Here is a 23,915-nt window from a genome sequence, read left to right as displayed (position 1 = left end):
ATTAAGGATTATATTGATGGGTTGCCTTTTACCGTTGCACATGATGATTTTGATGAATATATTATGCATGTGCTTGCTGCTCCTACTTGCAATTATTATGAGAGAGGAACTACATCTCCGCCTCTTTATGTTTCCAACACGATAAAATTGCAAGAAACTGTTTATACTATGCATTGGCCTTTACTTTGTGTGCATGAATTGTTCTTTTATGACATGCCGATGCATAGGAAGAGAGTTAGACTTTGTCATTGCTTGATATATGTTGCTTTGTGCTCACTACTAAATGCTAAATCATTGTTAATTAAAATTGGCTTTGATATACCTTGGGATCCGGGTGGATCCATTACTTGAGCACTATATGCCTAGCTTAATGGCTTTAAAGAAAGCGCTGCCAGGGAGACAACCGGAAGTTTTAGAGAGTCATTTATTTCTGTTGAGTGCTTTTATAAAGTTTAAAAACAAAAAAATAAAGAGGGGAACCCAAAACTTTTCAAAAAGGAAAGTGAAAGTGAGAGAGACAAGCATTGTTGAAGTGGGAGAGCTCCTTGAACTTTGTTCATGCTCACGGAAACTTTGTGAATCTTGATTACAGAAACTTTTCAATAAAAATAATTATCCCCTTGTACAATTCCATTGTATTATAAAAATAATGTGCCAAGGTTTGCCTTTAGGATGTTTACAATGCTTGTTAGTTTGTGCGGTGCAGGAAAGAAACTTTGGCTGTAGTGCACGATTTTACATTTTTTACTGCAACGTCAAATGGTTCTGAAACTTTTTGTACTGTCTTTCTATACGAATTGTTTATTTTGCCTAATTTTAGCAGAATTTTTGAAGTACCAGAGGTATGGTGAATGTTCAGATTATTACAGACTGTTCTGTTTTAGACAGATTCTGTTTTTGATGCATAGTTTGCTTGTTTTGATGAAACTATCATTTTCTATCAGTGGCTTAAGCCATGAAAAAGTTATATTAAAGTAGATATAATGCAAAAACAAAATATTAATTGGTTTGAAACAGTACTTAGAGTAGTGATTTGCTTTATTATACTAACGGATCTTACCGAGCTTTCTGTTGAGTTTTGTGTGGATGAAGTGTTCGAAGATCGAGGAGGTCTCGATGTGAGGAGAAGGAGGATAGGCAAGAGCTCAAGCTTGGGGATGCCCAAGGCACCCCAAGTAAATATTCAAGGAGACTCAAGCGTCTAAGCTTGGGGATGCCCCGGAAGGCATCCCATCTTTCTTCAACAAGTATCGGTATGTTTTCGTATTCGTTTCGTCCATGCGATATGTGCAAATCTTGGAGCGTCTTTTGCATTTAGTTTATACTTTTCTTTTATGCACTATGCTGGTATGAGATAGTCCTTGGTTGATTTATAGAATGCTCTTTGCACTTCACTTATATCTTTTGAGTACGGCTTTACAAAATGCTTCATGTGCTTCACTTATATCATTTGAAGTTTGGATTGCCTGTTTCTCTTCACATAGAAAACTGCCATTTGTAGAATGCTCTTTTGTTTCACTTATATTTGTTAGAGCGTGGGCATATCTTTTGTAGAAAGAATTAAACTCTCTTGCTTCACTTATATCTATTTAGAGAGTTGACAGGAATTGGTAATTCACATGGTTAGTCATAAAATCCTACATAAAACTTGTAGATCACTGCATATGATATGTTTGATTCCTTGCAACGGTTTTGCCATATAAAGATTGTGATATTAGAGTCATGCTAGTGGGTAGTTGTGGATTGTAGAAATACTTGTGTTGAAGTTTGTGATTCCCGTAGCATGCACGTATGGTGAACCGTTATGTGATGAAGTCGGAGCATGATTTATTTATTGATTGTCTTCCTTATGAGTGGCGGTCGGGGACGAGCGATGGTCTTTTCCTACCAATCTATCCCCCTAGGAGCATGCGCGTAGTACTTTGTTTCGATGACTAATAGATTTTTGCAATAAGTATGTGAGTTCTTTATGACTAATGTTGAGTCCATGGATTATACGCACTCTCACCCTTCCATCATTGCTAGCCTCTTCGGTACCGTGCATTGCCCTTTCTCACCTCGAGAGTTGGTGCAAACTTCGTCGGTGCATCCAAACCCCGTGATACGATACGCTCTATCACACATAAGCCTCCTTATATCTTCCTCAAAACATCCACCATACCTACCTATTATGGCATTTCCATAGCCAATCCGAGATATATTGCCATGCAACTTCCATCATCATCATATACATGACTTGAGCATTCATTGTCATATTGCTTTGCATGATCGTAAGACAGCTAGCATGATATTTTCATGGCTTGTCCGTTTTTTGATATCTTTGCTACGCTAGATCATTGCACATCCTGGTACACTGCCAGAGGCATTCATATAGAGTCATATCTTTGTTCTAGATATCGAGTTGTAATATTGAGTTGTAAGTAAATAAAAGTGTGATGATCATCATTATTAGAGCATTGCCCCAGTGAGGAAAGGATGATGGAGACTATGATTCCCCCACAAGTCGGGATGAGACTCCGGACTTTACAAAAAAATAAAAGAGGCCAAAGAAGCCCAAATAAAAAAAAGAGGCCAAAGAAGCCCACCAAAAAAATGAGAGAAAAAGAGAGAAGGGGCAATGTTACTATCCTTTTACCACACTTGTGCTTCAGAGTAGCACCATGTTCTTCATATAGAGAGTCTCTTGAGTTATCACTTTCATATACTAGTGGGAATTTTCATTATAGAACTTGGCTTTTATATTCCGATGATGGGCTTCCTCAAATGCCCGAGGTCTTCATGAGCAAGCAAGTTGGATGCACCCCCACTTAGTTTTCAGTTTGAGCTTTCGTATACTTATAGCTCTAGTGCATCCGTTGCATGGCAATCCCTACTCCTTGCATTGAGATCAATTGATGGGCATCTCCATAGCCCGTTGATTAGCCGCGTCGATGTGAGACTTTCTCCTTTTTGTATTCTCCACACAACCTCCACCATCATATTCTATTCCACCTATAGTGCTATGTCCATGGCTCACGCTCATGTATTGTGTGAAAGTTGAAAAGGTTTGAGAACATCAAAAGTATGAAACAATTGCTTGGCTTGTCATCGGGGTTGTGCATGATTTGAATATTTTGTGTGGTGAAGATGGAGCATAGCCAAACTATATGATTTTGTAGGGATAACTTTCTTTGGCCATGTTATTTTGAAAAGACATGATTGCTTTATTAGTATGCTTGAAGTATTATTGTCTTAATGTCAAACGATAGACTGTTGCTTTGAATCACTCGTGTCTTAATATTCATGCCATGATTAGATTACACGATCAAGATTATGCTAGGTAGCATTCCACATCAAAAATTATCTTTTTTATCATTTACCTACTCGAGGACGAGCAGGAATTAAGCTTGGGGATGCTGATACGTCTCCGTCGTATCTATAATTTTTGATTGTTCCATGCCAATATTATACAACTTTCATATACTTTTGGCAACTTTTTATATTATTTTTGGGACTAACATATTGATCCAGTGCCCAGTGCCAGTTCCTGTTTGTTGCATATTTTTGTTTCGCAGAAACCCCATATTAAACAGAGTCCAAACGGGATAAAAACGGACGGAGAATATTTTTGGAATATTTGCAAAATATGGGAAGAAGAATCAATGCGAGAAGGTGCCCGAGGGGGGCACGAGGCAGGGGGGCGCGCCTGCCCCCCTGGGCGTGCCCCTGACCCTCGTGGGGCCCCTATAAGGCGGTTGCTGCTCTTCTTTGGCCGCAAGAAAGCTAATTTTCGGAGAAAAATCTGGGCGAAGGTTTCAATCCAATCGGAGTTACGGATCTCCGGATATATAAGAAACGGTGAAAGGGCAGAATCCCAGAACGCAGAAACAGAGAGACAAATCCAATCTCGGAGGGGCTCTCGCCCCTCCCATGCCATGGAAACCAAGGACCAAAGGGGAAACCCTTCTCCCATCTATGGAGAAGGTCAAGGAAGAAGAAGAAGAAGAAAGGGGGCCCTCTCCCCCTCTCTTCCGGTGGCGCCGGAACACCGCCGGAGCCATCATCATCACCGCAATCTTCACCAACAACTTCACCACCGTCATCACCAACTCTTCCCCCCTCTATGCAGCGGTGTAACCCCTCTTTTACCCACTGTAATCTCTATTTAAACATGGTGCTCAACACTATATATTATTTCCCAATGATGTATGGCTATCCTATGATGTTTGAGTAGATCTGTTTTGTCCTATGGGTTAATTGATGATCGTGATTGGTTTGAGTTGCATGTTTTATTATTGGTGCTGTCCTATAGTGCTCTCCGTGTCGCGCAAGCATGAGGGATTCCCGCTGTAGGGTGTTGCAATACGTTCATGATTCGCTTATAGTGGGTTGCGTGAGTGACTGAAACACAAACCCGAGTAAGGGGGTTGTTGCGTATGGGATAAAGAGGACTTGATACTTTAATGCTATGGTTGGGTTTTACCTTAATGATCTTTAGTAGTTGCGGATGCTTGCTAGAGTTCCAATCATAAGTGCATATGATCCAAGAATAGAAAGTACTAAAACTAATTTAGTTGTGTCTTTATTTAAACAGCCCCTACTTTTTATTTACGCGCTCTTTATTATCTTGCAAACCTATCCAAAAACACCTACAAAGTACTTCTAGTTTCATACTTGTTCTAGGTAAAGCGAATTTTAAGCGTGCGTAGAGTTGTATCGGTGGTCGATAGAACTTGAGGGAATATTTGTTCTACCTTTAGCTCCTCATTGGGTTCGACACTCTTACTTATCGAAAGAGGCTACAATTGATCCCCTATACTTGTGGGTTATCAGTTACACACCTCGGTCATATCGTCGTAGTGCTTAGGCGAAGCCCTGTGTCGGTAACTTCATCATCACTGTCACCACGCCGTCGTGCTGACGAAACTCTCCGTCGTCCTCAACTGGATCAAGAGCTCGAGGGACGTCATCGAGCTGAACATGTGCTGAACACGGAGGTGCCGTACGTTCGGTACTTGGATCGATTGGATCGTGAAGACGTTTGACTACATCAACCGCGTTACTAAACGCTTCTGCTTTCGGTCTACGAGGGTACGTGGACACACTCTCCCGGATCGTTGCTATGCTTCTCCTAGATAGATCTTGCGTGATCGTAGGAATTTTTTAGAATTACTACGTTCCTCAACACACATTGCCGCCTAGAGCCTCTAGGGTATTGTTTTCTCCAAGAGAGTCACATAAGCTAGCAAGTTGTTGGTCCACCAAGTGCAAGTATTTGTAACTAGCAGGCAAGTTCCCCTCAGCGAGAACCAAGATATCAATCCATGTAATCGAATGTCTTCAAGCCCAATGCTTGTCCTTACATATAATTAGAAACTTCCTTGTGTCCCAACAATTCTAGCGTTGTCAATCTCACTAGCTTTGCTAGTTGCAACAAAGTTATGAGTGTTTCTAATTTTTGGAATATTAATTGCAGAAAAAAGTGCATGTAAAATTAAAGTGGTAGTTGTTTTTACGTGGGAAATTGGACTGGATTCATAGGTACACTAGTAGTGTCTCTGCAATAAGCAACGACGTGAAAATATAAGCATAGGTATGCAAGATAAATTATTAAGACAATATGGATAATCATATTATATGATGCAACGATATTATATAACTAGTATGTCCATGAATCTGTAGAACGGCTAGATGTCATAATCATCTATAGCTAATGCTCGACCTAAAGACCATTGATAAACAAATGCATCCTCAAATATCAAGATCAAAATAAACATAGGATTGCATTAAGCAAGATGACATACAATTGATAATGCATTCCCCTCACCTCAATATCATCACCGAGACAATGAGTTAACTATATTTCTATTCTTAGTGCGCGAGAATACAATTATAAGTTTTTTTATCTTAGTGTCACTTAAACTTCACTTATAAAGATTAACCCCATTTAATGCACACCACTCCCACCATTGATCTTTCATCTTAAATGGCTAGTGGGTATAATGGTGAATCAGAGAGCAAGTATATGCATCTATAAGCCATGCAAAACATCACACATGATCATATAGTAAATAAACAATCATCACATAACAAAAGTAACCACCAGAATTGTGTCATATGGATCACAATCATGTTAGGTAGCTCATGTGATCTATAGCATCAAAGAGCGGGGATAGATTATTGCATAGCTACCGCTACAAACCCATAGTCCAAGAGCACACTACTCACATGTCATCATGGGAGCAGTAGAGGGTCAATGCGAAGGTTGAAGACGATGATTCTACGCGTTGGGTTGCAAGTATTTGTTGTTTGTGCGTAGGTGTTGTTTACATAGTGTTGTTTGGTTCTCCTACCGGATTGATAACCTTGGTTTTATAACTAAGGGAAATACTTATCTCTACTGTACTGCATCATCCTCTCCTCTTCGTGGAAATCCCAACGCAACTCACAAGTAGCATCATTACATAGATCAACCTCATTGTAGTTGTTGCCAACATGAAGGAAATACTTCAAATGCTTTGATGTGTCGGTTTTCTTCAAGCCTTTAGCAAAGGGCTCCATGGACTAGCTCGTGAACTTTCTGGGCACTAAAAACTTGAGGGTGTACAATTTTACTATCTTTGGGCGAGGGAAGCTGAAACGAATGGAGACAATCAAGATGGACCATGACGGACATGTGGCCCTAACACAAACTAGGGAAGACCACGTGGTTCATGTGCCGGTGCCATTGCTCTAAGCAACGCAAATGGACATGTTCAAGTCTTAGTTCTTTGAGCTTCTCGTTAACCTAGGAATTATCTTTTTCATTTGAATTTGCTATACTAAGTCGTCACAGTTTCTTTAGCTCAAAGTGTAGACATAAGTTCTTTTAACATATTGATTTCGAATCCAATTATGATTAAAACTGCCATATGGTAAATCAACCATGAATTAAGTTGATTGGATCTAGTCTCCTGATTAATTAACTTGTTAATGTGGTATATCACATGTAGTTATTTGCAATAACAATATAGTAAAGTTGTAATATGACAATATTATTTACATCTTGTTTGGTTCGCATGATTCTAATAACACATAAGTATGAATACTTATGATTTAGATGTTATGCCATGTTTTCTTTGAAACAAGGCAAGCAACTTGCGATTTTCATTGATTAAGGAAAAAGGTTTAACAGAAACCCACCAAGCGTGGAAAGAAACAAGGCATTATTACAATAGTCAAGTGCTTAGCCCCCGCCAAAGTAGAAAGACGGGCCTCCTCCTTGATCTTCGTCATAATCACCATCGTCGAGCGTTGAGGTTGTGGAAGACTCTGGCATTCAGCTCTTTCCAAATCTCCCATGCCATGAAATATTCAATCGTGCATGAAACAAAGCACATTAATGTGAAATAGAAGGTGATTGGCTGCACCACGTGAAGGCCCATATCCCTTGAAAGGGATTGGCATGTCACAAAAGCAAAATGGAAAATATTGATAGGTTACCCAAGGAAATTTTTGCTTTTTTGCAAAAATGATGCAGAACTATTATCAAAGTTCACCAAAAATATAAAGCATCTCAAACATAATAAAAATTACATCGAGATTTCGTGACCACCTAACGACCACTACCGTCGTCAGAACGAGCCGCCAACGCGTCGCTCCCCTACCGGAACCGGCTTGAACACTTGAATAGATATGAAGCGCCTGACATCAAATTTCGCCACATGACGAGAAACCCTAACCTGACCGCCCCAAGGAGACAACGGGAATCTATATCAGAGCTCGGTCGACTACGTCCAGATGGACGAATTCAAGGAGGATCGAAGTCTGGAAGACAAACTCAAAAAAAAAGCGCCGCCATCCATCTGGACTAAAATACCCTAGCCTAAACTACTAACTGGAGTGAAAGCACCGGCCAGCGGAGCGGCAGACAGAGGGGAGGCGAATCCAAGGGCTTCCCGGCAAATCCTGGAAGAAAGAGTTTACCTTAGCCGCCAAGAGATAGGGGAAGAATTTTTTTTGCTTTGAAATCGCGTGCCAAATAGAGCACAGGGAAAGCTTTATAGATTTTGATCGTGCAAACCAAACATGTCCTACAAAATCGATATTCATTGAAACTCTCTAAAAATCCTATAAAAACACCCTTTGAATGAACTCATGCACCCTGCACGCACACGTCTCACTTAACCGCGTGCGTGCACGCAGCTGTCTGCGCTCACCGTGAACAGCCGAGCGGTTGACCTCACACAGGAGCCCACTACAGAGGTATACACACACGTACACGCGGATACACCGTCCAATCCGCTCTAGCCCGACATGTAGCTAGTCCGCATGCAGACGATGCACATGCATGCAAACCAGCAGTCCGAGCTCCCCGTACAGGCCTCGCGCTGGCTGCCGCGACTTGAGGTGCAAAACCGGCACGCGCATGGACCGGTCGATCTTGTGCAGGTGCAACGCAGGAGCCAGCCAAGGTACGCACCAACCGGCATGGCATGCCGTGCACAGTAGTGAGAAACCACGCCCTACCCTCGGGTCGGTCGGTCGATCGCCGCGTGTGCCAACGTAGGCTAGTAACATGGGCAGTGATCCAGCTAGGGAAGAAGAAAATCTTTTTATGCCCCGGGTCGGAGGCGCCTTCGCGCGCAGCTTCACTTCCCTTCCTTCCGTGGGCCGCGCGGCGCACGGTGGGGGCACACGCGACGGCGACGGCGACGGCGTCGGCGACTTAAATGGTCGGGCGCACGGACAGCCAGCCGGTCCGGTGGTACTACGTACGGTCTTGTGGATTCGGTCGTCAGTAGGTACGTCGCTGCCATGGGATGAGGCTTGCTAGCTGGAGCTGCACTGGCCTCCGCCCGCATGCAAAAACGCGTCGAGGGAGGGAGGCAGATGATGCGGTGATGATGCCGATAGCTCGCTTGGGGCAGGTTGGTTCCGGGATAGAGACAGCGATGGGTGTGGCGGGACGCTGACGTAGCTTCGCGTAGGATGTGTACGACCGATCGATCGAGGATATTTTGATCTCGCTGCTGTTTAGGATTAAGTATCGTGTGTGCATGCATGGCCTTGTCAGAGCTGCCTGGCTGGCTGGCGCTTGTGTCCTGAGAGAGACCAGACCACCTTACGTGTACGTGTAGACGCATCTTCAGATTCTCCGTGTGTACAGTACATGTGGATGCTGTGTCCCCACCCACCAGCCGGCCCGTGTTATTGAAACCACGAACAAACCGCTGGTATTGAGCCTAGTACACGCGCGTGTCGTACAAACACGAGATCCGTCATGTTAATCATGGTACCATGGAAAAGCCTCGATCGTGCATGCATGCTGGGTGCAAGCACTTGAAACGGTGGACGTACAGGTGTATCGTACCAAGAACCCAGCGTACATCTCAAGGCAGGTAGGAGGAGATCACAAAGCTCGACCCGGTTGTATACATGATTGCGAAGCTCGGATTAACAACACATGCATGTACGCTTCCTTGCACTGTCAGCGAGATCGATCCGGTGAAAAGACGTGACCTTTGCTTCTCAGAAAAAGGCAGGAAATCCACTAGTATCTTTCCAGAGATCCAGATGGCGTTCGTACGTAGTACGTGCATCATCAACCTTGTACTACTAAAAATCAAACAAAATAAATCTATACGTAACTCGCACGGCGGTGCAAATAACGTGGAGGGAGAGACGGTGCTAGGCTGTCAGTGTAATTCCGGCACGAGTGGAACGAGGCTCTTGAATTCTCGGTCGACCGGGCCAATTATAACGGCGCACGACGGCACGGCAGGAGAAAATCCGAGGAAATTCGGATATATTCCAGAGGAGATGGAAAAGTAGAGGAGAGGCCGATCGGTCTTGACTTTGTGTGTCCTCCTCTTCCTCGGTCGGGGTGGAGTGGAGTGGCGTGGTGCTGGACCCGAGCAGCCCGGTCGGTCGTGTTCGTGGGTACAGGCTGCTGCACCGCGCACCGTACGTGACGCAGAATCTCGTGTCGGGAATATGTATGGCACGGGTGGCCACGCACGCTAGTCTGCTAGTCTCCGTGTGCGTGCATGCGAGTGTCATGTGATTGGTCCAAGGAGGAGACCAGCCGGAGAAGAGAAACCATATCAATGGTTTCTCCCATGATGAGTCCAGTGACGACTATGGTTGGAGAAATGTTCGCTCGAGACACCCTAGCTAGCTTGGGACCACAAGAGAAGATAATATAGCTCCCTTGCCGATTGCGGTTCGGGCGTGTAGTGCTCGTGTCGTGTGATCGGTTAGTTACAAGTACTTCCTTCATCCCATAAAGGCATATACAATGGTGTTGTATTAGGACTGTCACGTACGATAAACATTGACATGTAGGAGAGAGAAACCATAAGAAAAAGCTTGTTTTTTCTTATTTAAGAGATGATCTTTTAGTACAATATGTCTCACTGCGTTTTTATAAATTATTAGTTATCAAAGATATAGCTAAGAGATAACCCATTATATGCATATTTTTGTTGTCATCTCTAAATTACATGCAAGATCTAAGATAAAATTATCTCATCAATCGTTGTACATGCCCGAATATAAGGGTGTTTTCGACACGGCAGAGGGAGTAGTTCTGTGATTGTTGGTGGGATTGTAACTATGGGGCCAGGGCAGGGTTCAAGGACGGCGCCGGCCACTAGTTATTACGTGCAGGAAGCCAGGATCGATCTAGCTATAGCTATAGCTAGCCGGTCAAAGTGTACAGATCAGTCCGGTGTGCCATCCATCCTCCTTTCTTATACTAGTAGTTACATAGAATGACAAAAAGAAAATGTGTTACAAAAACAATGCATGCACCATTTGCAGCTAGGCTGCACTCTTGGAGCAAAAGCCCACCTGCCGACGAGCAGACCTCTCCCTCGACATATCATATCAAAACACCTTTCTCTTCAAGCATAATCAAGAAACCCGGGTCCAAGATCCCGGTACAAAAGGAAAAAAGGTAAATAAAACTCCGGTCGACCAACGCCCACGGTCTCACGCCACAGCCGGATCACGACCGATGCCTAGATTAATGCCGGTAAATGCACGTCCCGATCACCAGCAAGACAGCCGAGGGTAGGGGACAGGCAGTCTCCTCTCTCCAGTAAATCTTCCCCGAAATCCAGGACGGTCAAAAGAGACCAAGGGTGAAGACAGGCGACCAGAAGAACAGCACAGCTAGCCAGCCCCCATTTTTCAAACAGAGATCAATTACTAATCGGATATACGTACGTACTGCATCGAACCCTGCTGTCGACACACACACTCGACTTGATCACCCCACAGCGTCTGCTTCTTTAAAAAAAAAGAGGATGACCCCGGCCTCTGCATCTCATCTGGACGATGCATACGGCCATTTTATTAATTATTCTCACAAGACCTTACAAATTCATACAACAGCAAGACTAAAGCCATCATCTAAGCAACAACTGTCGCTACACCTATTCAATTGATGAAGGGGCGCAGATAGTCTGGGCCTAATACCAAACAGAGATCGCAGCCAAACCTAAACATTAAGACCTGAGGTCCCAACCAGGACGTCTGCCGGGTATGGGGCACCTACCAATCCGACGCACTCCTCAACCAGGACGCCTGCCGGGTATAAGGCCGCCGCAGCCACCTGCCACCAATCCATTTTCAGAGTTGTACTGTTGCATGTACCGTGCTAGGTCTCTCTGCCATCGACGCCACCACGACGCCCGACAGCGTCGTCCTCCTGCGCGAGTCCATCCTCCCACAGCGAACTCCGAATCTGCACTGCGCCATGCCGTCAAGATCGGTCGCCATCAGTGTGTAGGATGAATCACCGCTCCACCAAAGAATCCGTCCTCTGGTCCCTCGATCACGTGTGTACCTTCAAGAATGATACCCCCAAGGAAGGAACGACACCAGAACGCCGCCGTCATCCGATCATCCGATCTAGGGTTTTCTCCGACGATAGCAGAGAATGGCCTTGAACTTCTCCACGGCGATGCCTTCAAAAAGGGCCACCGCCACAGCGTCTGCTACTATACACCACCACGTTGCTTTCAGATCTTATCTTCGATGCAAAACGCGGCGCCCGTCCACCTCACACAGTTGTCCCTCCGGAGAAGAGGAAGAAGAGCCGGTCTCTCGGATGTCAGCGAACCAAACCAAACCAAACCAGACGCCTCATCTTAATAAATGACAACACAACAAACAAAAGCTTAGCTGCCCGCCGGTACGCGCGTACGTGGCGCCCCCACGCACGGCGACGCGGTTTCGCAGCCAGCCTAGCTCGCACAAGAAATTCTCTGATACCCATGAATGATGCCATCGCTTTTACTAGGGAAGGATCGTCAAAGGAGCAGCAGGGGAAATGGACAGCGGCAATTGATTTGGTTTGGTTTAATCTTGCGACGACAGGACAGCCTGCCTCGAGGCGAGCAGCTGGAGTGCATTAGGAGCGGGGGACACTGAGCATGGGCCGGAAGCTTCCTTCCTGATGCATGATCAGAATTACTTATTGTTACATTATTCGTGTGTGTGATGCTTTTGGGTGATGGATCTTGTTTTCTACCCGTGCATGTGTGGGTGTGGAGCGGGGACATGTTAACCTGCCAGGCTTATCCTGCCTGCCGGGAGACCTCAATATAATGGGAGTGGTTAGGCTTCAGTGATATTACCATTTGAAAGGCTCCTTTTAACATGTCATGGTAAATGGCAAGCTAATCTCTAGGCAACTCAACTTATCTGTATGTGAAACGAACTTTCTGCTTAAGAGAAACACGTACGCTCACTGATCTTCGAAAAGATTCCTTCACGGCACAGGTCTAAACCAGAATCTGGGGAATGTTTAGACTAGGATAAACCATCGGTCGACAACAGCGTTCAACCCCAAGCAACAAGCTTTGAGGATTATGCAGAGGTCGAAGATACGAACAGCTATATCATGGATAGATAGACTGAAGAAAAAGAAATAGAAGTAGCTGACCCGGCCCTTTTGACACGAGGAAAAAAATAATATCTACAGCCTATCCAGAATAACAATTCGAATATTCAACAACTACCTTTTCGGAGATGTAAAGATCGGTTCAGCTTTACAACTGTCACAAAAGAGAGGAGGAGAGCTGCTGTATCCATAGAATTACCACACTGAAAATTTAACTCATGTCTAATTCCCCCTTGACTATCCTCACTGTCGGATCACGGGTTCTGGCAAAACCCTCAAGGTTCGAACACTGGGGTGCGCGCGAACATTTCCTCCCTACCGACGTACGCCCTAGCTCGCTAAGATCTCGCGGACAAACCCGACGAACTCACAACGCAAAGACACAAGATTTATACTGGTTCGGGCCACCGTTGTGGTGTAATACCCTACTCCAGTGTGGTGGTGGTGGATTGCCTCTTGGGCTGATGATGAACAGTACAAGGGGAAGAACATCCTCCTGAGGTTGAGGTGTTCTTGTGTTCGGTGTGTGGCTAAGGATTGGCTCTCGATCAGATGAGATCAAGCTGCTCCCTTTGGTGGTGGCTAGTTCTACTTATATAGGCCCTGGTCCTCTTCCCAAATATAGCGGGAAGGGAGCCAACAATGGCCAATTCAAAAGGGGGCAGCTAGTACAGCTTATCCTGACAAAAGCGGTCTTCGCCTGCGGAAAGCTCTAGTGGTGACGCCGTTTCGGGCTCCACGGTGACCTCCGTCCTGCCGTCCGGCTGGTCTTGGTCTTGTTGCACTGATACATAAACCTTTGCCTGATGCCTCGGTACTCCGCGCCTGCGCTGGCCTCCTTAGCACCAAAGAGGAAACAAGGGCGCTGGCGCCCGCCTGGCGCCCGCCTGATCTTGATCGTCATGGCTCACATCACGAGAGCCTCGCGAGGTTTGCCCTGCCTTGATATCTCCGCTCCTCGCGAGGCAACCTGGAGAGGCCGCTCCTGAGGAGGTCTTGCGTCGTCCGCCTCGCAAGGCTTGGCCCCTCGCGAGGGTCTTGAATGCCTTGTTGATGAAGATGGGCCGTACAGGCCCGCTAGCATAGCCACGTCGTGGGCCGCAGGCAGGCAAGGCTGGGGAACCCCGTTCCCAGAACGCTGACAGTAGCCCCCGGGCCCAAGGTGCGCTCGGGCTTGGCTTCGAGGCAAAGCCAAAGGTCAAGTGCTGAGCGCCGCGGGCCCCAAAAGCCTACGGCCTTGGTCGACGCGTGGCGGTTGATTGGACGTGGGCATCTCCGCTTCCCCACGCTGCCTTTGAATCCACCTGGCTATGCGCCCCCCGCAGCCTACACGGTTATTCTTCCCTTGTCCACGTCTGGCTCCCCCAATCTCTCTGCTTTCTCGAGACTCTGCTCCTCCCGTCTCGTCGCTATGACGCCCTGCCCGCCTCGTCGCTATGACGTCGGGACGAGCAGACAAGGGGAAGAAGCCCCTGCCTTCGACAAGTGCGCCTCCGTCCTTCGAGCCTGCGCTCGGCCGACCCCTGGTGCTCAACGACGAGGCCATGGACAAGGTGCGCCCCATGCTTGCTTCCAGTTTCAACGAGTGGGGAGAGACGGTGGCTTGGCCCGCGTCTCGCGCTCGCATTGCCCGGGCAGCCACTGAGGTCCCAATCTTCAATGATGCCCTCTGGGCTGGCCTGATTCCTCTCTTCTCCGCCTTCTTCAACGCGGTGCTCGAGCATTATCAGATCCACATGCTGCATCTCGACCCTCAATCCGTGACTCTTCTCGCCGTCTTCGCCTTTGTGTGCGAAGTCATGGTGGGCATCGCTCCTTTGGTGGCCCTCTTCCGCCATTTCTTCTCATTGCATCTGACTGACCCTCGGCAGAGCTCGGGGTGCGTGAGCTTCCAGGCCGTGGCCGCGACAGCGGGCGCGGGGATCGACTTTGAGCTTCCTCCATCTACGAGCGAGTTTCGGACACGATGGGTGTTTGTCGACGCCGGTGTGCTCAGCCCTCTGCTCCATGCTCCGCCAGGGCCTGCTGTTCCCAACTCCAGTTGGGGCCACCAGAGGCTCGTGAGCCCCCGTCTCGTTCCCGTCTGGCTCAGGCTGAGGAGGTTGAAGGACCGCAGCGTGACTGCGCCTATGGTGGTGAAGGAGTTCGTCAAGCGCCGAGTCGCTCCGCTTTAGCGCCATTCCCGCCCGATGTGGGCCTTGCTCAGCACTCAGGACCATATGAGGTTTCAGGAGGAGGGGCTTCCTCTTAAGACGCGGCAAATGGTGCTTGCGGTCCTGACGGGTGCCCCACTGCCGGACGACATGCCCAGGAAGAGCTGTCTGCTGTACCGCTGTGAGAACAACGCTGAATTTGCCGAGAGCATGCCCTCCTTTGATGAGTGGGGGCTGCGCCCGACCGGCCTGGTGGGGCCCCGCGAGAACCCCGTCGACGTGGTTCCCTTCCTCGCCGCTGGTGCCGAGCTCGCCCCAAGTGTGGGCGCAGGGGGGCAAGCTCCGACGGAGGTCGGTGGCTCGAGTGCTGAGGAGCTTATGCCGCCTGGTGATCCTGGGGCGTCGTCCTCGAAAGCTCGCGATCCCTCCCCTGGGGCGTGGGTTACTGAGGCGACACAGCATGCGGTTCCCGGGGTCAAAGCCCCGGAAGCCTCGGGAGGTCATGGTGAGACGGCGCCCGACTGTTCGCCGCAGCCGGGCACCCCTGAAGTTGTCCCTCCAAGCTCTTCCTCGGCCTCGCCCCGCGCTGGCCGCCACGTCCAGCGCTTCGGTCGGCTTTGCATGGACTTCGAGGAGCTGCGCAAGAGGAAAGGATCCCCGAGCGGCAACAACATCTTCGGGCCGCTGAAGCGAAGGAAGTACATCGCCGTCGACGTGTAAGTACCGTACCGCTATGGTTTCTCGTGTGTTGTTTGCATCTCCTGACGTTAGTCCTTCAGGGCTCCTTCCGTCGAGGCTGCTGCACCTCCTCAGAAATGGCCTCCTCTTTCCTCGACTCCCCCATCGGCCTTGAGCGCTCCGAGTCTGCTTGCTGCCCCTGGAGCAGGGTTGGTTGAAGGAGCGCGCTTGCCTTCGTGGCGCGCTGATCCTGCGACCTTGTCGATCCTCCCCAACGGCTTGGCATGGAGCTTGGCGGGCATGCCCAGGACCCTTCCTCCGGTCATGGACAGTAGCTGGTTGGCTTCAGTCTTCGGTTCCTCTTCAAGCAGCGGGCCCCGACTGGCTAGGGCCCCCCGCGAGGACTGGCTGGCGCCTGGGACAGCACCAGCCCCCTGCCGAGAGGCGTGATACGTCCATTTTGCATCATGTTTTTATATCGATATTTATTGCATTATGGGCTGTTATTACACATTATGTCACAATACTTATGCCTATTCTCTCTTATTTTACAAGGTTTACATAAGGAGGGAGAATGCCGGCAGTTGAATTCTGGGCTGGAAAAGGAGCAAATATTAGAGACCTATTCTGCACAACTCCAAAAGTCCTGAAACTCCACGAAAGTTGTTTTTGGAAATAATAAAAAATATTGAGCGGAAGAAATACTAGAGGGGGCCCACACCCTGGCCACGAGGGTGGGGCGCGCCCTACCCCCCTGGGCGCGTCCCTGCCTCGAGGGCCTCCTGTTGGCCCTCCGGTGCCCATCTTCTGCTATATGAAGTCTTTCGTCTGAAGAAAAATAGGAAGCAAGCTTTCGGGACGAGACTCCGCCGCCACGAGGCGGAACCTTGGCGGAACCAATCTAGGGCTCCGGCAGAGCTGTTCTGCCGGGGACACTTCCCTCCGGGAGGGGGAAATCATCGCCATCATCATCACCAACGCTCCTCTCATCAGGAGGGGGCCAATCTCCATCAACATCTTCACCAGCACCATCTCCTCTCAAACCCTAGTTCATCTCTTGTATCCGATTCTTGTCTCTAAGTCCGGGATTGGTACTTGTAGGTTGCTAGTAGTGTTGATTACTCCTTGTAGTTGATGCTAGTTGGTTTATTTGGTGGAAGATCATATGTTTAGATCCTTTATGCATATTAACACTTCTCTGATTATGAACATGAATATGCTTTGTGAGTAGTTACGTTTGTTCCTGAGGACATGGGAGAAGTCTTGCTATTAGTAGTCATGTGAATTTGGTATTCGTTCGATATTTTGATGAGATGTATGTTGTCTCTCCTCTAGTGGTGTTATGTGAACGTCGACTACATGACACTTCAACATTATTTGGGCCTAGAGGAAGGCATTGGGAAGTAATAAGTAGATGATGGGTTGCTAGAGTGACAGAAGTTTAAACCCTAATTTATGCGTTGCTTCGTAAGGGGCTGATTTGGATCCATATGTTTCATGCTATGGTTAGGTTTACCTTAATACTTCTTTTGTAGTTGCGGATGCTTGCAATAGGGGTTAATCATAAGTGGGATGTTTGTTCAAGTAAGAACAACACCCAAGCACCGGTCCACCCACATATCAAATTATCAAAGTACAGAACGCGAATCATATGAACGTGATGAAAACTAGCTTGACGATAATTCCCATGTGTCCTCGGGAGCGCTTTTCTCTATATAAGAGTTTGTCCAGGCTTGTCCTTTACTACAAAAAGGATTGGGCCACCTTGCTGCACTTTATTTACTTTTGTTACTTGTTGCTCGTTACAAATTATCTTATCACAAAACTATCTGTCACCTATAATTTCAGTGCTTACAGAGAATACCTTGCTGAAAACTGCTTATCATTTCCTTCTGCTCCTCGTTGGGTTCGACACTCTTACTTATCGAAAGGACTACGATAGATCCCCTATACTTATGGGTCATCAAGGCGGTGTGTCGCTTGATGTCCCGCCTGTAGCCCCCGGGGTGGAGGACGAGGTGAGCCGTGCGTTTGAGTTCGAGCGCGGGCGAAGCGTCGTTCGCCAGGAGGCGATGGGCGCGATGAGACGACTTGGCGAAGAACTCGCGGGTGTCGACTCGTGTCTTGAGGCTGAAGGTCTTCGGCTGGCGGAGGAGTGGCGTAAGCTGAGGGTGGCTGTCAACCTGGGCCGCTACTAGCGTGATCTTGACAATGCGAAGGCCGAGGCATCCCTCAAGGTTTCCCGCGAAGCTTGCTCCCGAGCCCTGGAGGAGGCTCGCGAGGCTAACCGCCGTCGCGAGGATGCGGAGAAGCGCACGTGGGAGCTCCAAGCCTGGAGTGCGTCCCTCGAGCGTCAGGTGGAGGCGCACAGAGCCGCCCTTGCGTCGCTGAGGGGGACGCCCGCCGAGGAAGAGGAGGTCCGGAAGCGCGAGGAGGCGCTAGCTCTGGAAGCCGTGGAACGCAGCCTCGAGCTCGAGCAACTGGAGATGAGGGAGCGCCAAGTTGCTCAAGCAGAAGATGCCATTGGGGCTCGCGAGGCCAAGGTCCAGGAGGAAGTCGACCGCCGGGCGGCCGAGGTTCGTGCGGATCTTGAAGGTCGGTATAACCTGAAGCTGAAGCTTTCGGGAACCGAGGCAGTAGGCAGGACTGCTGCCCTCAGGCCCAGGTTAGACGAGGCGGAGAGGCGCGGGGAGGCCACGGCTGCCGCCCTGATCACGGCGCAGGCGGACTTGGCCTCCGCCCACGCCGAGCTGCTTTCTCTTCGGAAACGGGTTGATGATGCCGAGGCCGTCGCTCGGCAAAACAGGGAGGAAGTGCTTCAACGGCGGACGCTGGAGCGCGAGCACGCCCCCATGCTTCAGGATCTCCGGAACTGAAGGAAATATGCCCTAGAGGCAATAATAAAGTTATTATTTATTTCCTTATATAAAGTTATTATTTATTTCCTTATATCATGATAAATGTTTATTATTCATGCTAGAATTGTATTAACCGGAAACATAATACATGTGTGAATACATAGACAAACAGAGTGTCACTAGTATGCCTCTACTTGACTAGCTCGTTAATCAAAGATGGTTATGTTTCCTAGCCATAGACATGAGTTGTCATTTGATTAACGGGATCACCTCATTAGGAGAATGATGTGATTGACTTGACCCATTCCGTTAGCTTAGCACCCGATCGTTTAGTATGTTGCTATTGCTTTCTTCATGACTTATACATGTTCCTATGACTATGAGATTATGCAACTCCCGTTTACCGGAGGAACACTTTGTGTGCTACCAAACGTCACAACGTAAATGGGTGATTATAAAGGTGCTCTACAGGTGTCTCCAAAGGTACTTGTTGGGTTGGCGTATTTCGAGATTAGGATTTGTCACTCCAATTGTCGGAGAGGTATCTCTGGGCCCACTCGGTAATGCACATCACTATAAGCCTTGCAAGCATTGTGACTAATGAGTTAGTTGCGGGATGATGTGTTACGGAACGAGTAAAGAGACTTGCCGGTAACGAGATTGAACTAGGTATCGAGATACCGACGATCAAATCTCGGGCAAGTAACATACCGGTGACAAAGGGAACAACGTATGTTGTTATGCGGTCTGAGCGATAAAGATCTTCGTAGAATATGTGGGAGCCAATATGGGCATCCAGGTCCCGCTATTGGTTATTGACCGGAGACGTGTCTCGGTCATGTCTACATAGTTCTCGAACCCGTAGGGTCCGCACGCTTAACGTTACGATGATAGTTTTATTGAGTTTTGATGTACCGAAGGAGTTCGGAGTCCCAGATGAGATCGGGGACATGACGAGGAGTCTCGAAATGGCCGAGACGTAAAGATCGATATATTGGACGACTATATTCGGACTTCGGAAAGGTTCCGAATGATTCGGGTATTTTTCGGAGTACCGGAGAGTTACGGGAATACGTATTGGGCCTTATTGGGCCATACGGGAAAGAAGAAAAAGGGCCTCAAGGGTGGCCGCACCCCTCCCCTTGGTCTGGTCCGAATTGGACTAGGGAAGGGGGGCGCCCCCTTCCTTCCTTCTCTTTTTCCCTTCCTCTTTTCCTATTCCATATGGGAGGTGGAATCCTACTAGGACTAGGGAGTCCTAGTAGGACTCCACACTTGGTGCGCCCCTTCCTAGGGCCGGCCTCCTCCTCCCTTGCTCCTTTATATACGGGGGCAGGGGGCACCCCAGAGGGACAACAATTGATCCTTGAGATCTCTTAGCCGTGTGCGATGCCCCCCTCCACCATATTACACCTCGATAATACCGTTGCGGAGCTTAGGCGAAGCCCTGCGTCGGTGGAACATCATTATCGTCACCACGCCATCGTGCTGACGAAACTCTCCCTCAACACTCGGCTGGATCGGAGTTCGAGGGACGTCATCGAGCTGAACGTGTGTAGAACTCGGAGGTGCCGTGCGTTCGGTACTTGATCGGTCGGATCGTGAAGACGTACGACTACATCAACCGCGTTGTGATAACACTTCCGCTATCGGTCTACGAGGGTACGTGGACAACACTCTCCCCTCTCGTTGCTATGCATCACCATGATCTTGCGTGTGCGTAGGAATTTTTTTGAAATTACTACGTTCCCCAACAGTGGCATCCGAGCCTGGTTTTATGCGTTGATGCTATACACGAGTAGAACACAAGTGAGTTGTGGGCGATATAAGTCATACTGCTTACCAGCATGTCATACTTTGGTTCAGCGGTATTGTGAGATGAAGCGGCCCGGACCGACATTACACGTACGCTTACGCGAGACTGGTTTCACCGTTGCGAGCACTCGTTGCTTAAAGGTGACCGGTGGGTGTCTGTCTCTCTCACTTTAGTTGAACCGAGTGTGGCTACGCCCGGTCCTTGCGAAGGTTAAAACAGCACCAACTTGACAAACTATCGTTGTGGTTTTGATGCGTAGGTAAGAACGGTTCTTGCTAAGCCCGTAGCAGCCACGTAAAACTTGCAACAACAAAGTAGAAGACGTCTAACTTGTTTTTGCAGAGCATGTTGTGATGTGATATGGTCAAGACATGATGTGATATAATGTGTTGTATGAGATGATCATGTTTTGTAACCGAGTTATCGGCAACTGGCAGGAGCCATATGGTTGTCGCTTTATTGTATGAAATGCAATCGCCATGTAATAGTTTTACTTTATCACTAAGCGGTAGCGATAGTCGTAAAAGCAATTAGTTGGCGAGACGACAACGATACTACGATGGAGATCAAGGTGTCGCGCCGGTGACGATGGTGATCACGACGGTGCTTCGGAGATGGAGATCACAAGCACAAGATGATGATGGCCATATCATATCAATTATATTGATTGCATGTGATGTTAATCCTTTATGCATCTTATCTTGCTTTGTTTGACGGTAGCATTATAAGATGATCCTTCACTAAATTATCAAAGTATAAGTGTTCTCCCTGAGTATGCACCGTTGCGAAAGTTCTTCGTGCTGAGACACCACGTGATGATCGGGTGTGATAGGCTCTACGTTCAAATACAACGGGTGCAAAACAGTTGCACACGCGGAATACTCAGGTTAAACTTGACGAGCCTAGCATATAACAGATATGACCTCGGAACACGGAGACCGAAAGGTCGAGCGTGAATCATATAGTAGATATGATCAACATAGTGATGTTCACCGTTGAAACTACTCCATCTCACGTGATGATCGGACATGGTTTAGTTGATATGGATCACGTGATCACTTAGAGGATTAGAGGAATGTCTATCTAAGTGGGAGTTCTTAAGTAATATGATTAATTGAACTTAAATTTATCATGAACTTATTCCTGATAGTATTTTGCAAATTATGTTGTAGATCAATAGCTCGCGTTGTTGCTTCCCTGTTTTATTTTTGATATGTTCCTAGAGAAAATTATGTTGAAAGATGTTAGTAGCAAAGATGCGGATTGGATCCGTGATCTGAGGATTATCCTCATTGCTGCACAAAAAAATTATGTCCTTGATGCACCGCTAGATGACAGACCTATTGCAGGAGCAGATGCAGACATTATGAACGTTTGGCTAGCTCAATATGATGACTACTTGATAGTTTAGTGCACCATGCTTAACGGCTTAGAATCGGGACTTCAAAGACGTTTTGAACGTCATGGACCATATGAGATGTTCCAGGAGTTGAAGTTAATATTTCAAGCAAATACCCGAGTTGAGAGATATGAAGTCTCCAACAAGTTCTATAGCTAAAAGATGGAGGAGAATCGCTCAACTAGTGAGCATGTGCTCAGATTGTCTGGGTACTACAATCGCTTGAATCAAGTGGGAGTTAATCTTCCAGATAAAATAGTGATTGACAGAATTCTCTAGTCACCATCACCAAGTTAGTAGAACTTCGTGATGAACTATAGTATGCAAGGGATGACGAAAGTAATTCCCGAGCTCTTCGTGATGCTGAAATCGACGAAGGTAGAAATCAAGAAAAACATCAAGTGTTGATGGTTGACGAGACCACTAGTTTCAAGAAAAGGGCAAAGGGAAGAAGGGGAACTTCAAGAAGAACGGCAAGCAAGTTGCTGCTCAAGTGAAGAAGCCTAAGTCTGGTCCTAAGCCTGAGACTAAGTGCTTTTACTACAAAGGGACTGGTCACTGGAAGCGGAACTACCCCAACTATTTGGTGGATAAGAATGATGGCAAAGTGAACAAAGGTATATTTGATATACAGATTATTGATGTGTACTTTACTAGTGTTTATAGCAACCCCTCGGTAATTGATACTGGTTCAGTTGCTAAGAGTAGTAACTCGAAACGGGAGTTGCAGGATAAACAGAGACTAGTAAAAGTGAACAAAGGTATATTTGATATACAGATTATTGATGTGTACTTTACTAGTGTTTATAGCAACCCCTCGGTAATTGATACTGGTTCAGTTGCTAAAGAGTAGTAACTCGAAAACGGGAGTTGCAGAATAAACAGAGACTAGTAAAAGGCGAGGTGACGATGTGTGTTGGAAGTAGTTCCAAGATTGATATGATCATCATCGCACACTCCCTGTATTTTCGGGATTAGTGTTGAAACTAAATAAGTGTTATTGTTTGCGTTGAGCATGAATATGATTTGATCATGTTTATTGCAATACGGTTATTCATTTAAATTAGAGAACAATTGTTGTTCTGTTTACATGAATAAAACCTTCTATGGTCATACACACCAACGAAAATGGTTTGTTGGATCTCGATCGTAGTGATACACATATTCATAATATTGAAGCCAAAAGATGCAAAGTTAATAATGATAGTGCAACTTATTTGTGGCACTGCCGTTTAGGTCATATTGGTGTAAAGCGCATGAAGAAACTCCATACTGATGGGATTTTGGAATCACTTGATGCTTGCGAACCGTGCCTCATGGGCAAGATGACTAAAACGCCGTTCTCCGGAACTATGAAGAGAGCAACAGATTTGTTGGAAATCATACATACAGATGTATGTGGTCCGATGAATATTGAGGCTCGTAGCAGGTATCATTATTTTCTGACCTTCACAGATGATTTGAGCAGATATGGGTATATCTACTTAATGAAACAAGAGTCTGAAACATTTGAAAAGTTCATATAATTTCAGAGTGAAGCAGAAAATCATCGTAACAAGAAAATAAAGTTTCTACGATCTGATCGTGGAGAAGAGTATTTAAGTTACGAGTTTGGCCTTCAGTTAAAACAATGTGGAATAGTTTCACAAATTCATGCCATCTGGAACACCACAGCATAATGGTGTGTCCAAACGTCATAACCGTACTCTATTGGATATAGTGCAATCTATGATGTCTCTTACCAATTTACCACTAATTGTTTTGGGGGTTATGCATTAGAGACAGCTGCATTCACGTTAAATAGGGCACCATCAAAATCCGTTGACACGACGCCTTATGAACTGTGGTTTGGCTAGAAACCACAGTTGTCGTTTCTTAAAGTTTGGGGCTGCGATGCTTATGTGAAGAAACTTCAACCTGATAAGCTCGAACCCAAATCGGAGAAATGTGTCTTCATAGGATACCCAAAGGAGACTGTTGGGTATACCTTCTATCATAGATCCGAAGGCAAAACTTTTGTTGCTAAATTCGGAAATTTTCTAGAGAAGGAGTTTCTCTCGAAAGAAGTGAGTGGGAGGAAAGTAGAACTTGATGAGGTAACTATACCTGCTCCCTTATTGGAAAGTAGTTCATCACAGAA

This window comes from Aegilops tauschii, chromosome 6, assembly GCF_002575655.3.
Source record: "Aegilops tauschii subsp. strangulata cultivar AL8/78 chromosome 6, Aet v6.0, whole genome shotgun sequence".
In the NCBI taxonomy this organism is placed as follows: domain Eukaryota; kingdom Viridiplantae; phylum Streptophyta; class Magnoliopsida; order Poales; family Poaceae; genus Aegilops; species Aegilops tauschii.
The sequence above is the reverse complement of the archived record's forward strand: the minus strand, read 5'-3'. Positions refer to the sequence as shown.